Genomic DNA, 19,242 nt, shown 5'->3' with positions numbered 1-19,242 from the left:
GGTGAAAGCTCCCAGATGGTCTCTTTTTATGACAATGATCATTGAGAAGAAAATGAAAAAAAAGATCAGTTAAAGTGAAAAATGGAAACACTTGTGGAAAATATTATCAGAATTAGTTAGACATTGTCCAAAATTTCACCTAGTATTAATCCTCCATAAAATTACTACAGGGAGGTGGGTAAGGCAGCCTCAGCTGATGACAATCTATATGGGATGCTGCTGTGCAAAATATAGTGCCTTGGCAGTACAGGGAACTTCCATGGCTGCAGATCATGTCAACCACCCCAAAGCCATTGCTGCAGCCTTTGAGGCAGGGTTTCTTTACAGACTTACAATACTTCTAAGCCCCAGGTGCTGCATTACAATAATATACTAAAATAGCTGTAAGTTCACAATTAATTTTTCTCAGAAACATCAGCTCTACATGTCTAATTAAATATCCTCGACACAAAGACACAAAAATTGCAAGTAAAAAGACATTTCTCTCATGAGGGCCAGATGATTTTAATTAGGTCTCCCTCAAAACCTTCCTACCATTGCGTGGCACAGCTTGCTACAGAACATTCAGTCCCACTGAGATTTCACACTGTGGTCCAGGCCTCTCCTTCCCCTTTCATACTGGTTTCTCCTTTTATGTCCTGATTTCTCTGCATTAGTTAGGAAGCTACTTTCATCCAGCCCTCAGAACTCAGGTTTTGAAACTCCCCAGACACAGCAGGGGCTGGTGCCATTTGCTGATTTCCCTTGCACCTCTGGAGGAGGTGCCTGCACACACTGCACACTACAGCCTAGGAGCAGCTCAGTGCTTGCACAAGGGTTTCACAAAAATCTGTGGAGGAGGAGGAGTATTTCTTGATTCTGAATATCTGCAACCCCCTTATCCTTCCACAGCCACAACCAGATTTGCTATCAGCCTGGCTCCCACAATACAATCCGAATGGGGCAGAGTAACCCCCAACACTAGGAAAGCATATCTTTAGATCTTCAGTATATTAACGTAAATGTTCGTGTTATCCTGTGAAAACCAGATAAAATTCACTATAGTTCCATGAAATCAAACAAATGACCTATCATCAATCAAACTTTCGCAGTGTGTGCTTGCAAAAGATGCTGCGTAGACATGATTGCCTGAGTATCTTTACAGAAAGCAAAGTTTCAAAGTCACCTCAAGAATGAGAGAGGAAAAAAAATACAATCTACATTTGTTGGATGATTTCCTTGCAAAGGCTGATTTGTTCCATTTTAGTGAAAACAACTTCAGGGAGACAAAGCTGCTAAGACTTTTTCTGGAATGGGAGAAATGTTGACCCATCTGAGAAATGGAGATACGCCTCCCAGTTTAAGAATGTTACACGGATTAAGAGTGTGCTCGCGCTGATAATGCCGCAGAGCTCGGGTGGCACAGCCAATAGAAGGACTCCATTGAGCTTGGGGATACCTTTTCTTTCCTCCTGACAGTGTTGCTCAATGACTTCGAGCCTATCTGGGTGTGGAGCAAGTTCTTACATTTTGGATCCGAGAGGAGAAAAGACAAAATCAAAACACTTGTTTTCCCAAATTTAGGGGATTTAAATTCAGGCCGTCTGTGAAAAATTATCGAAGCAAGAACTTCCTACTGCTCATCTAGAGCTTAAAAGAGGTGTTTGTTCATGCTATTTGATGTTTTACACTCTTCATGTGAGACACTTCTCTCCATTGATCTCCCTTAGTGGTCTTAATTTCAGAAGTGTTGTATCAGAAGGAGACTGCATAGTGAGATGGTAGAATAAGCTGTAAAGAAACTCTTATGCCATAGGGAAAAACTTTAAAAGCAAGCTACAAGATTTAGATTATTAAAAAATGATTGCTAAATCCTTCCTCTATGTTCTTTATGGATATTAATATAAGAAAAGCTAAAACAACCATCCCCAAAGGCGCAGTATTCCTGCCATTCAGCATCAGCGAGACCTGAAAACTTTTCATTGGTTTCTCTTATTCTTTTATCTACACGTGAGGGGAGTTCTGCAGCAAGGAAGCTCTTAACTCTACCTTTTTCATGTTATAGCCACCTATTTCTGTGCAACTCTTCCAGTAGCATCTCCTCCAAGTTTACTAATGCTATACCTGCTCCTTTGACACACATGTTCAGACAAGGTCACAAAGGGAGAGACTTTCACAGAGTGTAACTCGGCTACAGAACCCCCACCTCACAGTACTTGTTTGAACCAGGTACTAAATGCAATGGAGCAATTGCATTCACATAATTTGCCTGAAGGCTTTGCACATATGTGAATTCACTTGCAGCCTCTAAGGAAAAGAATATCCCTGCAAGTAAAAACAGAAATGTGTCCTTAAAATTGCCCTTCTGAAAATAGCTCAGTCTATTTGTACGAATTCCTGCAACTTAGCACATGCTTCATCTTCAGCTCAGAGTGTTAGCCAAGTAATAATCAGCACTCAGCAAGAATTAGAAAGCCAGTTTGTCACAGTGAGGTCATGGGGAAGATTATTCCTGCTTTATGCCTCCATTTATAATAAATATCCCATAGCCTGTCAGGGAAAGGATGTACAACATATTTATACTTCCAACCTCCCTTTACGTACACAATTCATCAGCTTGCTCTGGTAAATTGAACTCTATTCCCTCTTCTCACTCTTCACGTGCCTCACGGCTCAGAGGAACCAATAGTCTACATTAGAGTGCAATGAAGATACTCATCTCTGAAAGAGTTAACATAGTACAGATCTAGATTAACAAAAATACTTCCTTTTAAGCTAGAACACAACTGTACATATCTTTACAGAGTCACGTCCCACATACGATGCAGTCACCTCATGCTGAGGCCGCTTATGACCGACTGTTGAGATATGAGTCGATTTCACAGCTTCATCTTTCTCCTCTCCAAGCACTTACAGTCAGGTAACCAAGGGGCTGGAAATACAACCGACCTGACATGGTGACAGCTCCCTCTTCCACTTTCATAAACACTTCAACGAGAGCGCAGAGCACACAGTATCTTTCTCAAAACAGAAACACTCTTTTACTTGAAAAACACATCAGGAAATGCAAGTAGTGTCTATGCTGTGATGAGCTATTGGAATAACTGGCGGCAATTACAAAGGAACTAGCATTACCTAAGGGAGCTCACAGGAGCACCCCAGGAAGTGCAGTACCTGCCTCTGCACAGAGAAGTGCCAAAGAAAACGGTGATGAGGTTTCCTGTGGCAGAGCTCCATGGGAGTGCCCTATGAAAGCTTTTTCAGCAGATGGGATTGACTATGTCAGGGAGAACAGAAACCTGATTTTAATGTTTTAATAGGCAGGCAAATCAGGGCAATTATTCTTAATCCTTGCTGGGTGGCTCCCAACATGACATCTCCCATATGCAGATCATTAGAATCCGGCATGCATTAGATGCATTTTTCCTATGTCCTCAGCTTCCCTAAGGGAATACAGCAGAGGAGCTGGTTATTATATTTTTTACACAGACTGCAGACTTCTCAAACCAGGAACTTCAGAAGAGTTAGTGAGCACTTTATACCACAGTGCTGCCAAGCTGGTAAAACAGAGATTGAAGCAAAACTCCAGGTTCTCCTCTTTTTCACATCTAACATCTCAGCAGCATACAAAGCATGCCAGCTAATATTCCAGCAGGATGGTATCTTGGACAGGTTTATAACATGGAACTGGCCTGCAGACAACTGAGCACTGTTCATTGCTACAGTTCAGTCTTATAAGACTAAGATATATGTTCAATTTGCCACCACTATAAATACATAATTAATAGTTTGAATGCATATCATTCAAGCAAATTGAGGACAGACAGCTACTTCTCTCCTTACAAAGCATATGGTAATCATCATGATGATGAAATTATTCCTTTCAGAAATTCTGACATGGAGTTCTGGGGAGCCTCCAGTTGTTCTCCAGTAAAATAACCATATAGAGAGAAAGCAACAATTTATCTATGCAGGAAATTTCTAATCCTACATTTCTTAATCCTTTAATTCTTCTTATATTGCTTTCAAGTATTCTCAGATGAGTGAAAAATAATATGAAACAACTAGTAATGTATTTAAGCTTGACAACATAATCGATGTTTGTCACACTTGAGAAATAAGTTGCCATTTTTTCTCCCCTACTACCAACGCAACTGCAGGAAAAGTTCTGTGGTGCATCATGACTGAGCTGATTATTAAGCATTGCTCAACATCTAGAAGTATCCAAGTATTTTACAAATACAGCTGATAGAAAATCAGGAACCTTATTTTTAAGATATGAGGGAAGACAAGAATCTTAGAAATGCGGAAAAGGAGCTTTTTCACTAAGGCTGAAATTCTGTCAAAACCTTATGTAACTTCATGACATTTTTCTGTCAATTCACATGGTCATTATTTGAGGACAAGAAAGCAGAGGAGTGATGAATGAAAGAACAGTTTAAAGAGCAGCACACTGAGAACAAAGCAGTCACCATCTCTAGGGGTTCAAAGGTTCAGAGTTTGTATTTTTAAATTGTCAAAATTACCACCTTGCTCTGACGACCCGATGGTTCGTACCCTTACCGCCAGCTCCTGCACTTCTCTTGCATATGCACATCCCCTCTCAGCAGCAGGTCTGACCTAGGTCACTTCCCACAGCCTTTCCCTAGAAGCTCTTCTAACCAGACGTCACTGCCTGGCCCTTAGCTCTGCCTGCTGCCTTCCCTGACAGCCCTCACGCCTCCTTTGCTCCTCCTGGAATGCTTAACATTCAGTCCATTGCACACTTCTGGTATTATGATTCCAAGCAGAAACCTGGAACATTTTAGTGGTTTTGTTTTGGGTCACTGCAGTCTTCTCACCAGAGGCTGGTGGCAATGCACACAACAGACTGCATGCAGGTATACACATAGAGTTTTATGTGAAATGGAAAACATTGGTATTTATCTAGACAAAATCTGCAGGCTTGTTTCATAACATCAAGCTTTGTGAGACCATTTTTGAGTCTGCAACACTTTACAATCCTTGAGATGTTTTATAAAACAGTTGATAGTTAATATTGTCCAACTATTCTTCTCAAGCAACCACTAGCAGTTACTAGCATTCACATCTTCATTTTCCAGCTGGGGTTGAGGCAGGAAGTTTATGTCCCTTCTACAACGTTGACACTCAGCATCAGGATGAGACACTTGATAGAACTCAGGGAAGCCCTTTTAAATCCTGAGCACATTCCCACCATCTTTTTGTTTCCCTTGCTAACAAAAATAAAATCTTAATATAGTGTCTAAATATAAAGCATAAAAACAGTCAAATCAGCTGAAGAGTGAGAACAAGGATTTAAAACTTGCACAGCAAATAAAAATAGGAGTACTGAAGAACAGAAAAACCCTCAAGCATGTATGTTACATTGTAGGTATGATATCTTCAATAAAGTTGGGCTACACACTAAATCTGTCCTAAAAGCCTTCTGCAGACACATGGACAAATGCATTAAAAATATTAAAAAAAAAACAAACTAAACCCAAAACCAGTTCAATAAAATTACACCACATTTCTTATTGCTGAGGTAGCCAATGTAGCACAAGTGGGGCACTCCATCAGACCTCTAGCACTTAACAGCACTTAAAGAAACACAAGCCTGAAAGTCAGGCACGACAGAGGGATATGAACAATAAATGAACGATAGCTTGATAGGTAGAAGATCTCATCCAATTTTTTATCTTCTGTCTGCATCTCCTTCTATCTGTATCTTTACATAATCAATTCGATTCAAGCCCCTAATTTCCCTCCTGACATTAAAAATGGGACAAGGAGTGTTAAAGATGGAATGAAGTGTCTTTAAACACAAAAACAGACAGCAAAATTATAAATTGAAGGAAAGTATTTGAAAGCAGTCTCTTAAGAAAAAATCTTCTTGTTTTCCTTGGTTGTCCATATTGTTTTTTAATCTTGGCCCTAAAGGAAGCCCAGAACAACAGCAAGAGATAAGTGGAGAAGAGAGATGAAAGAAGGAAAAGGACAGTTTTGATAAAGTAAAACCTTAGTTTCTCATTTTCTAGCTTTCTAGTATCACCTGGAGCAATACAGAAAAGCAGTAGGAAATGCACCGGGGTGGAAGTTTTGCTATGAGCTTGAGGTTACAAACAGTGCATTTCTGTGCAACACAGAATATAGCCTTTTTCCCCATCAGGTTTAATGGCATTTGACACTTGCAAGTTAACATCTGCCGAGTTATTTCAAGACATTGCAAATCTACCTCTTTCATTTAAAATTACATTGCTCTTGTGAAGTGCAGGGGAGGACAGAACACCAAGCGGTTAAGAGCTAGATAGCTACTGAGTATGTTTCTGGACTCTAAATGGCAAAAAACAATTAAATTTTGGCATATTTTATATAGAATGATCATGCTTGGTGGTCTCTTTTGACCTTAAAATCTGTGAAGCTATGTATCATAACCACAGATACTTCAAAGGTACAAATGGCTAATATTTTCTTCAGTCTTTGAGGGGGTAGATACAGCACGATGCTAAAACTTTCTATTCCTTTACATAGGAGTAACATGCTACCTAATATAAAGTTGTTTCTTCAATAAATAACTGGTAAGAAAAGCATATGTTAGGGTTAGAGGCAAACATATATTCTAGCCCTAGGTTACTTGCAAAAAAATCAAGGAAAAAAAAACCCATGTGCAGAGCTTCAGGAATTCAAACTTGAAAGCTGTATTGTACTGTACCTACTGTAGCTATCACCCTCTATCCCTACTCAATAGAGTGGCCACAATAAAATCATTTTCAGCAGAATCAGAAAATTTAGAATCAATCATTTTTACCAATACAAAAGACAAGGAGTTTCTACATAGAAAACATGAAACATCCAGTTATTTAGACTTCTTACTAAAAAGCAGCAAAACAGAGTTATATCTAGTGTTTTGTATTGCTTGTACTCTTGACAGAGACTGTACCACCTGTGACTAGAAATGGGCATAGCCACAAGTGAAAGGCCGATTGTTGCTGGACTACGATTCCAAGTTGCTAATGGCAAGAGGGCACATTTATGATGCAACATTGTTGGCATTCTCATTGTTAACCTTAATTTTTTTTTTTTTTTACACTAATTAGCAAACTGCAGAACTGCAGGAGAAAGAGATAAGCTAATTTTGCCTTTAGGTAACAAGAAAGACCAATATACAGACTGAGAGAAAAAAATGTATTTTTTTCTACCTGAAATTTACTTATGTATCTTAACAAATGTTATTTTTTTGAGCAACTACAAGACGGGTTTATGATTAAACATCAAAATTACAAAACACAGAATTAAAAGACTAATTCTGCTGAGCCAAAGCCTTGCATAATGCACGTATTGCTTCAAGATAGTGCTTCTGAGATGTACTAACTTGCACCTAGTGCCTGTCACTGCCTTCTAGTCGATGGCTTATTTTGCAGAACTGCTTATTCGTTCACTATCACAGACAGCAGTATCAACCGGCTAATGGAGAGTTTTGCTGACAAAGGGAAACGCTTTCGAGAACAAGAGCTGCAGAGTTTGCCTCTCATGCTGAACCTCATCCAACATCCACTCCAGCTGATGGAACAACTCCTGTTGACTTCAGGACACCTTATATTAGGCCTGTGGTGCATTCACTTGAAGTGACAATGTTTGAATGCTGGAGCTCCTGAGACCTTATGCTACACGGACATACCGCAACTGGCTGTGCACACGTAAAAACAGATTTGGAGAAACTTATGTCCCTCTCTCTGAGGGCTCAGTAATACCCCATTCCATAAACACCACAGTTCTTCCAAGCCATTGAGTATCCTGCTTTACTTTTACATGCTTTCAGTCTTGAAAAAGATCAGAGAAAAATATCAGTTGCATTACATACATCAGTACATTAAACAGCTCCTTCAGAGCAATGACCCTTGTTAGCATCTTTCCAGTATCTACCAGTTCAGAAGTTGCCTGTGATGGAAGTTTGACAATAATTGGCCATTTTATTTGGCTGCTTACAAAATCCTGGATAAAATCTCCCTCCATGTCAGGCATTTACCTGTATCACGTAAGGACATGTGCTGTCTTGCATGAGCCATAGACCAAGAGAACCAACTCTGTCAATACACTCATCTGTACACTTCTAAATTATCAGGCTCAATGTCAAATTCCTTAAAACCAGTTCCAGCAGTCTTATTTTTGCCACCTGGAAAGTCCAGTAACTTATTGTTTCTAAAATCGGCATAACAGACACAGAAAAGATTCCCTTCAGAACTGTAGTCACCTGGTAGTTTCATTGTACTGTTATTGTAATTAAATACATTAATTCTTTAGTAGAAATTCCTACTAAAAATCATCACAATGTTGAGGTGCTTAAGAGATGCTGATATGTAAGAGGGGTTTTTCCTTCTCTCACATATTTTTTATGTTCCTAAGTAATATCACCTAAGACGTTTCACAGCTAATAGAAGTTTAAGAAATATAATGCAATACTGATCTTGCACTGTGCTCTTTGTTCTGTTCGACTGGTTGGCTGTTGTCCTCTATTCCTTAGCAGGAAAGGCCTATTCCCAGTGACTGTAGTCACTGAGGCCATGGCATACTCAGCTAGAGACCACTGAGACCTCAGGCCCAGGTAAAACATGTTGTTGCTACTACAATAATTTTTTTTTTTTAATTAACCTAGGATGGTGTTATCAGGAGGACGACATATTCTGGAAAACAGTTTCAAGAGAATGAGGACAACATGGAAACAATCTACTTGAGGTACTGCTAGAGCTTCTATCACTGTCATAGTAAAATTTCAATGTGTGAGGCAAATAAATATGGATAGCAACTGAGCTGCAAATTGACCTTGTAGGGTTGGGATAGATTTAGTCGCTGCTGCCAAAAAAATTTTCAGGTACATCAGAGATTTGTGCCCAGGGGTCCTCTTGTTACCCAGCTAACTTGTAATCACAACTGTCAGCTTCAGAACAGTTACGTGACCCCATGGAGTGTAATGCAAGTCAACCATCTGAATGTGAAATTCATTAGACAACTGCAGTGTGCACAACGGGAGCAGATTGTGAGACAACGGTAACGTAAAAGAGAAGATGAAGGAGCAGGTTAAGGGGTTCCTGCTGTGGTGTTGCAGGCTGGGGAATAGGGGTGCAGATATGATGCCAACTTGCTTTCTTTCCAGAACTTAAAAAGAGAGAGTTTGAATGCCATGGAGACTTGAGTAGTAACAGAACTTGACACATATCTTTTCCGCGATCAGAATATAACAGTGACTGGACTACACTTTAATCAGTTCTGCTACTCCTTATTTATCATGAACATGAGGCTTTGAAACCAGAATTGTTAAGGCATGAGCAAGGTTTAACAGGGGTGAGCTGCCCTTCCCATAGCGCTCCAATACCCACAGCACCTCTGAGCCAGTCACTCATCTCCAAGTCTTTCAGATATATGAAGAGGTTTTGAATATCACTTACCTGTATCTGGTTCCAGCAAAGTTGATTCATCACTCTTCCTCCAGTTAAACATTCAGTCTTCTGAAGTCCAAAAGAACCTATTGATACAGTTAAGAGCTTTACGTAAAGCTGAACCCTTAGGTAATATGAGACTACCTGGCAGTAACTGAGTTATTAATTCCTTTTTTCTTTCATTTAATCCTAATTTTATTTTCCCTCTCTATTTTTCTCTGAACTTCCTATTGCTGAGGTGGGCACTTACAGAGACAAGCAGTACTGCTATTAAAAGAATCAATAGGTACATTGCCTAGTCTTCACTCTGCTTGCATCCTGTGCCCTTGATCTGTAAGGAATAGTGATCAATTATGAAGATCTGTCAGGTTTGTTATTATAGGAGATCATTTATTCTGTTAAGAAGATAAAGCAGAATCAGCAAGCCAGAAACATACCAAGTCCACTACAGTTTCAGAACCTATAGTTAAAGCCTGTTAGAAAGACAAGTATATTAAGGACAAAGACATAATTCTTTTCAACCTAATCATTAAAATTAGTCATCGAGACTCAGTATATCCAGCTTTCAAATTTCAAAAGACCTTTCTCTACTTCTGCTTCCCCATAAAGATGTCCCCTCTAAAGATCTCCCCTCCATCATAACAACAAGCATCTTTTTATACTGGATCAAGCTATTTACTTAATTACCTGCAGCTGGCCCAGTTCAGGTGCTTTGGCAACTGCAATTAGGACTTGCAGCCATAGACTTCTCTTACCTCTCTAAGAAAATATCAACCTTAAAATTGCCAAATCTAGCAGATACCCAAGTGCCCAGTAAGAAGTAGACAGGGTAGCATCAAGCATTAGTTTCAGTCTATCACACCTGAATAAAGCTTTGAAATCTGTAAGAGCTTGTTATTAATGTGATCAAACTCTGCTGCTGTGAATGAGTTTGTTGGATACCTTATCATTAATATGAAACACATTCTAACTAGCAAAAACCTTTAGTTCCATGCCTTCATGCAGCCAAATGAGGCAAGAATGCCTGAGGTAACGTCAAAGACAGACCTGTTCCTTAAGTTTCATGGATCTACTCTTCTTCACAAGATAAAAGACTAAGACAAGAACCGAATTTCTTATAGTGATTTTCAGACGATGCTTTGATGGGAAATTTCTGAATATTTAAAGTTTTCCCCACAGTGGGAATTCTGTTATTTGTAGCCACTGCCAAGGTAGGATCTTGCACTACTAACTGGTTCAAACTGAAAGTGAGCACACTGCAGAGCCTGGGAGAGGTGCCAGGAGTCCAAGGTCTCTGCTTAGTTACAGAACAGGTACAGTGGAAGTACAATATGTTCAAGATACTTTCTTTCCCTGGCAAACATCTTGTCCTAATTTGGAAAGGACTATAATAATGATACTGAGTTTGTTCATTCTGTATGTCCCTTCTGCCATGATTTAAGGAGCTAATTAGAGCCAACATCAATTTTGGAGCTAGATGGAAGCCCAGATCCTAAATAAATTTAAGCACATATTATCTATCTCTCACTTACATCTCAAGCCAGCAGAAAGCATCACACCTCACAGGAGCCAAACTCTACAATATGGCAAACAACCCTATATATTGCCCCCCCCCCCCCCCCCGCCCTTATTCTCTAATTAAGAAAATCTGGGCAGAGGGAACCAGCTTACAGGTGTGTTCTGACCTTGCACAGGGAAGGAACGGACTCAGAACTCAAAGTGGGGTTGCAGTGCAGATACCAATACCAGTAAAGTTAAATCCAGTTGAATCTTCAAGTGAGCTGTCACTCAACCCCATGAACATTTGAAATCTCAGATTGAATTCCTACCATTAAAATGCCTTAGGTGTTGAAAGTCTGCTTGGAGATGCATGTAACATGACACTGAGCTGCCCAGCCCCTTAGCCAAAGACAGATGCTTAAAATAGGTCTCCTGCTGCCATTCTGCCTTATTGGACTCAAGGCAGCAATTGTGATCTCAAACCACAATGCTCCCTTCAGCATGCTCCTGCACAGCATGGTCCATATTCTCTCCCTGGTCAAACTTTCTTCTTGCTGCAGATTTCAACTGTACAGAATGCAGAGGATATTCTCCAGACACAATGACAGAAATTGGTTTAAAATTGAAAATTGATTTTTTTTCTGTTGTGCTCCTATATTTTTCATGTACAGCTTTCTTAATAAATGTGTATAATTTTAAAATGCATTTGTAAATATAAAACCGGCGCTTGCATCTTACTCTGCATGCAGCCCAATGACATCTGTGCTATTGTGCCTGTCCTGACTCTGTTGATATGCTACACAAGCAGTGACAAGATGCAGAGGAACAATTTAGAAGAAAAGAAATGCAATTCTAAATGTGTTGTGCCTAACTACATTTGTAATTCTGGTCATGAATATCCTATCTGCTTGTAGATTTCAAAGCAAAGTATCTCTGAACTTGCTATGTCAGTACAGATATGCTCATCTTTTTCTTGCTGCATAAGATTATACACATACCAGGCAACTATGAACTGATTAAAAGAGTCTCTCCAGCAAAATAAAAGAAGAAAGGTCTTGTTATAAACTTGGCTGCTGATTCTTGACAGAGGTAAGAACTTAAGGCACATTGAGATGCTTATGAGATTCCTACTGACTATTATGAGAACTCTGAGAAGTGGCTATATGCTGAAAAGTGACTTTGAATAAATAGCATTGTAAAGTTCCAAATTTATTTTCTCTGCAAGTCTTACGGAATAAATTTGCCCACTTTACAGGTAAAGCTACATTTTCTCTAGCTGACAGCCCTGCAAACTCGGAAAGTCACAGCTGTGTTCTCCCTAACTTGTGCATTTCATTACTGCTCCTCTGTAGTGGCATCTTCGTTAAAATTCTATTGTTAATGTAGGAGATGAAAAATAGTCCAAACCACTTCCCTACAGCTCTGTTGATTCGTCAGGACTAACAAGAATAAAGAGATCCCTGAAATTGTTTTTGCCATAGAAAAGAAAAAAGACATGAAGATAAGAGATCTAATGGTAGGAAGGGATCACTGTATTTAGTTGCATTTTTGACGAGAAGGAGAGGAGAAAAACAAGGACAGAATTAAGTACAGGCAATTACAAGCAATGACTTGTATGTTCTCTGAATTCTGAATTTTTCTGATATTATTCTGCAGCCAGCCTTCTGGTTCAGGTTGAATTATGCAGAAATTATAGACTAAGCCCGTTCCCCCACATTTACGCAACCTCTGCCTTCTGAACATGAAAACGAACCCAGCTGTAACCAATCTAATACCTTTTGCTACTCTGACTGCCTCAATAGCAACTCCAAAGTGCAACAAATCCAGTCATGATCCGAAGGCAACTGTGTCCTAGAGGCACCAGACAAAGGGAGCTCATGCACCACGTTCAGTTCCTCTGCCCAGAGATCAGAGCTGAAGCTGCATTAGTATCAAGCACTATAGGAGTCCTGCTCAGAAGCCAGAGCTTATTTCCACACTGTCTGTGGCCTCTGCCCAGATGTGGAGCTTCCTCTCCTGCTGATAAAAAAGTTTTTAATGCATTTGAAGACCTATGCCAGGTGCTTCTGTGCTGTGCTCACCCCTCACTGATTCCTCTATAGAGACAGGAGTTTACAACTGAGTTGGCTGCAGCTGCTGTGCACTATGGAGTAAATCTTCTGACTCTTCCTGTTACTGCTCTGAAGTTCTCCCTGACTGGTGGAACTCCTCTGTGGGAAACTTCTCACTCAGTCGTCACACTTCAAGGCAACCAGCTTCATGATCTACTAGGGAACTGTGCGATCTGCAGTACATTTATCCCATTTAGTTTCACATATAAATCCTCTAGCAAGCCTTGAATGTAAAGAACAACTACTCCACATCCTAACATTACTATAAAGCTATAACCATAGCCAAGGGGGGACACAAATCACTCTGAGATTTGATTTGCCTGAATCATAAAGATTCACCCTAAAATCTAGTCATAAGCATCATTAAAAAAATAAGCATCAGTGCATGAAATGTTAGAGACATTTGCAATCTTTTGGAAAAATACTGTCTTATTTAAGATCAAATTTTAAATCATTCTTTCAAAGCTGTCTAAGTGGAAACAGGCTTCTGGCAGTCAGGTCAAGGAGACACGTAAAAATGTTCACAAAGCATGTTTTAAAAGTGTCGTATAACATACCAGTATCGGGCTATCATGCTCTGCTCTTCTCAGAAAGTGTTAGATCAAGAGATTAAGGTCAGATTTTGAAAGACATTTCATATCCAAAGACGTAGATAAAAGCCTGTTGAAAGTATTGAAATTTTTAGCATCCAACTATAGTCAAAATCAATTAACTCAGTAAGGATCTCAGGTGTTTTGAAAATCTCAGGAGGTACTGAGCATGGCAAGTGCTTGAATGACTTTAAAAGCCTAGTCATTAGTACCTTCAAATGACTGGCAGAAGAACATACAGAATGGATATCTTGCATATTTAAAGCAACAGATAATTAGATCAGAAAATGTTGATGGGATATTTAACATTGATCTGATTCTGTTCCTTTTATTGATACAGGTGACACTGTGTCACTGAAGCTAATGCTGTACAGAGGTGTACAACAGTGAGATGAAAATCTTGCCCAACATGAATATGCAAAAAATATTCAAAACATTTCTTCCTTGTAAACAAGACTAAGTGCCATGACTCAGCTTATGTTGCAGATTTCAAGAGTGTGATTGAGAAATTAGGAAAAAGATCTTGGATGGAACCCATCAGCATGTTCACGGGACCAAGTCAGTATAAATGCTTGTTAAACCAAGGATTTTATACTCCCTGAGAAAAGTTTGCCACAATAAATCTGAGGGTAGAACAAAATTCCTGCACGGCACCAGGCATCCTGTTTGGGATGCACAGACATACAGAGACAAAAGTTCCCCATCCTTACATCTGAAAGTGGATATTCAGAGCACTGGTACTTCAAAGACTGCAAAACGCCCCTTTCCACAGACACAGTCACTGTTTCTCAGGTTTACATCTGGTCCTGTCTCTTCGAAGCAGACACTATTTGAGCAACTCTACAGATGGAATCTTTTATATACATTTTAAAGTAACACTAGAGGGCAACAACACATGAGAGATTCAGAATCTGCAAGCCTGGAAAGGTTTGAAATGAGTGCTCTTGATTTGTTAACAGCTAAACAAAATTCAAGACACAAAATTCAAGACTGTTTACACTATGGGTTTTAATTTGCAAAGAATGGGTGCTGGGATAGGAAAAGATGAAGAAAAAGCTTCACAAAGGAACAGAAAGAAATAATTCTTTCTTTCTTTCACATTTGTGTAATATTCTGTACAAAAAAAGGGTGACTTTTCTGGGGGATTACACTTGGCTTTTATTGCTAATCCTCTCTATATAAATTTTAGCTTTAAAGCTAGTTGATCATCAACCTGTAAGAGTTTTGGTGAGAAAGGGAAAGAAGAGTTTGATTTGGGTCTCCTTTTTTTCCTGAATTTAATTTATCATCTTTTCATACAATATTTTAGACTTAATATAGGCTTAATAAAAGTTATATTAAATAACTTTTGCTTGCTCAGATTGTTGCTATAGTAAAGGATATCATCTAAAGCTTGTTGTTTGGTGCTGGAAAATTAAGACAAAAACCTTCTTGCTTTTAAGTCTCCATAAAATTCAAATTCCTGTATGCATGTTTTTCTTGAATTTATGACTTTGGTGATTATGATCTTCAGGGTGCATTCAGACATTAAGAAAACGCTTTGCTTAAAAAAAAAAAAAAAGCTTTCTTTCAGGAATGTCAAGTGCAAAATTAATGATTTTGCATTAATCCTAGTTCAATCTGAAAAGAAAAAGAGATTTTAAGTGTGAAGTGAACCTTTAATGGGCTGTGAGAGGGAGTGACTGGCTGAAGAAATTTTACAGCACTGAGCTTCCTGCTAGTTCAATATTAGTAACAGTAACAGTAATACCATCAACAGAACTCAAGTAATTACGTTCATTTCCGATCTAATAGCAAGCATTCCCAAAGAAAGGAATAATGTTATATATCATAATGCCTTCCCATCTCTGGGCTTTTAGGCTGCAGGCCCCATTTGGTCTTTTCTATCGAGGCAGGATGCACAGAAGGAACAAATAGCTCAGAAAATCTTTTGGAGCAGCCAGGTTTTAGAGATCACTATACTTCCCTTGGAGGTGAGGTGCATCATGGTGTGGCGGCACAGGCAGTATGGGCAGAAAATAAAAACATTTATTACATTTACGAGCCTTACCATCTCTGCTTTCAAATATACTGCACAGGACCAGCATGATGCTAGATACCTTAGTACAGTATGTTATGGATGGTTGATGCTACTTAAAGGTTCAATCCGGCAATTAAAACACTGAATGTAATCTTTTTTTAAGGAAAGAAATTATGGATAATTCCTAACATGCTCATCAATTAGGGTAGGCCTCATTTTTCCTTCTCCAACCAATAGAAAATTATTATGCTGTATAAAATTAATGCAGGTCATGATAGTGCAGCTGAAAAGCTAGAGGACAATTCATGGCAATTGCTTGGAACAGACTCTCGGTTTTCATGTTGCGTTTAATGAGCCTTTTGGCTGAAATATTTGTTATGATCTCCTTTGTTTCCAGTATAAAGGGAATAGTGCTACTGTATTTTTGAGCTTCTTCATGATAATTACTGAGATTCAGTTCTTTCTCCTTTGTACACCATAGGTCTACATTCATTTAATCACTGGCAGAGTATGAAAGGGCATGATATAGATATTCCCATAGGTTAGGTTTACCTGAAGAGATCTTGCCTCTTATACTGGGGTTGTTCCTGCTAATCCAAATGTAAAGATGAATAGTAAAATTCATTTCAACTGTATATTATTCATTTTAAGCAGTCTAATTTTTCTTTCAACCGCTTTGTGGCTGTGATGACCCTTGCCTACATACATCACCAGGAAGATTTCATTTGCTTAGTGACAAATCCAGTTTTGTTCATTTCCAGCCTCCTCTTGTAAAACTCTCAGCAAAATGCAGAGTTTTCCTAAGTCTTCTTGAGGAAGTAATGCATAGCTAAACACTTCAGTGAAACCTGGAAAACAGCCCTTCAGCTCCTAAATGCTGACTGCTAACTGCAGGAACAAAAAGTGCTTAGCTCTATAGTATTTAGCTCTATTTGGCTGTATTATCCTTGATTTTTGCACTGTTCATTTTAGCTGAATGAGGTGATAATTAAACATATGCAGTGTATAGAATAGTGTTATTCAAAACTAACCAGCAAAGGTCACAGAATAAATACATTGACAACTCACTAAGAAAGGAGATTATCCAAAGTCTTGACTTGCTGTTAGTTCATCCCAAGACATGAGAGAGTTTTTATTCCCTCTCAATTCCTTTGTTGTTTTGGGATTTCTATGTATTGCTTAGCTTTAATTTCTGTCAAAGCCATCTCATCAACTCTGTTGACTGCCTGGTAAAATTCCCTTCTACACTTGGGTCAGTATGTACTGAAGAAGAAGGTTATCTGCGCTATTAAACCTTTGACTTCTTGTCTTTTGAAGAGATCATTTTGCATTTTGCTCTGGCAGAGCTGTAATTAGATCTGTTAATTAAGGATAGAATGAACTTTTTAAAAACTCTAAACCCCTCTGCATTTTTGATAAGTTTGCTTAGGTTGCTACTGACCTTTGTATAGGGTTTGCCACTGCTTATTAATTGTTAAATTTTAATTAGGCATGGTGATGAATGTGCTAGCCTCTGCAATAAATAAAAGGTGGCTTCATTTATAATCAGATATTTACCAGTCTAAAGTGAAATTATCTGCTTCCCTAAAACATGGTTGATTTAACATATTTTGATTAGAGTAATTAGTGGTATGTAAAACGCAATATATATATAAAATGACCCCTTGTTTAAAAGGCTGGGTTACCAGAACAAACTGAGATAGGACATTGAATCTTAAAATCATCCCATGGGCACTTGAACTAAATGGCTTCAACAACTGGTCAGATATTCACAGGATTTCTACTTCAGGAAAGGGTTTCCAAGAGAATGCACTCTCTCCCCTGAAAAAAATAGATCACACCAGTGTTAAGGGGAGGCTGACATGCAAAGGGATGAATAAGAGGACTAAGGAAAATAAACATTTTGCAGCAACACCAAGCAACCTGCTTCATCCTTTGCAAGTAATAAACATATGGCCTGTGCTTGCATCTATGTCACTCATCCAGAGGTTCCACAGATTCACCCACCAAGAAGACTGTGAAGCCACATAAAACAAATATGTCCTAAAGCACATTGAAAGTAAGGGGTGCCAGGTATCAAAATATCTTTTTCAGATTGATCAATAGCCCTGTATCTGAAAGAAATGTCAAATATCTTTTCTGTTTGACTGCTGTAGTAGAACTATTAACCATTCTGTTTAAACAATACCTCACCTTTGGCACTCTCACCTTTGTCTCTGTAAAGAACCATCAGAGAATCTTTTCATCATGATTGAGATATTTAATCAGCCACATTCCTTGTCAGAAAGAGAGATAGCAGTCACCAAGGTCTGACACAGCCTACTCGTGTACAAGACTTCATCCTCAGTTTCAGTGCCATGACTTCAAGCTCTGTAGCAAACTGGGAAAATAGTAAGAGAAATGACTGAAGTCTTGTTCAGGTAAAGTCAAACAGCAAAAGTCACATTGACTTTGCACACCAGTCCCTGCCCAGCTCAGAGATTAAGGGCCAAATTCTATGCATAGCTCTTATCAGGACCCACCACACATATAATAGAATGCCACTGCAGTTAGTGCTGATTTTCCATATGTTCTACTGTTTGAGCACATATAATTCACTTTTTACTGTGAAGTTTATTAAGGATCTCTTGCAAATATTTCATATCTAGATAATTACCATGCTGTCTGTATTATGAGTAATGAAATGCTACCGAGGTTTTATGAAGGACGGTCCAAATAGGTTTTGAAAGGAGATCAAGAGCGGTGCTCAGACCAGTGTGTAGAGCTGCGGCTTCCCTGTCCTCCGACCATCTCAAAGCGTGTGGCCACTGCTGTTTGGTTTGATGCCAGTTCTTCAAGCACTGAGTGCTGCTTTCAAGATTCACACTGCAAGCAGCAGGGCTGATGATTGACTTGCCAGGGTGATTTCAGGCCGTCTTGAAAGTACTGCTTTTCAAAGGCTGGAGCTTTGGGAGCGATCTACCATACTGTGGGAATATGTTGCTAGCGGTGCACCTAACCGGACTTACTGTGATGAAAGCCTTGAGAACCCAGAGACAGTAGGCAAATTCATTTCCTGGGCCCTAATCAGTATGTCTTCCCAGCAAACAAGTTTCAACAGACTCCTTAGGTGGGACTCAGTGATATGTGTTTGATTATCTCCTGACACTGAAAAAGAGACCTAAGCCAATTTTCAGAGAGTGTTCCAGTAGCCCGTCTGCTGTTAACCCTGTTTTATCCACAGACGTTCCTGGCAACTCTACCGAGAATCAATTCTTTTTCTTTAGAAATCAGGTGTGATTGCATGACTGACTTTACTTTTCCTTTGAACAAGAAAGCAAGAGAAATATCTGAAAGCTTTCCTGCTTCCTGACATAAAAATGACATTACATCTTTGGCACAGGATGGCACAGGCCTCAACCGACCCCTCAGGACACAGGCTAATGCATCTGAGGCAGCGCTGTTGATTTAAGTGAAGACCAACACCCCAGAAATACAGTCGTTACTGCAACAGAAAATGGGGCATGAAGTAGAGGCCACATATCAGTCTTTTCAATAATGATCTCAGAGGCATATTAACAAGCTGGAAGCGAGGAATTATGGCTGAGCAGAATTTCTTCCCCTTGAAC

The sequence above is a fragment of the Nothoprocta perdicaria genome, unplaced genomic scaffold (genome assembly GCF_003342845.1).
Source record: "Nothoprocta perdicaria isolate Ctin4 unplaced genomic scaffold, notPer1 scaffold_18, whole genome shotgun sequence".
NCBI lineage: Eukaryota > Metazoa > Chordata > Aves > Tinamiformes > Tinamidae > Nothoprocta > Nothoprocta perdicaria.
This window is presented reverse-complemented; position numbering follows the sequence as displayed.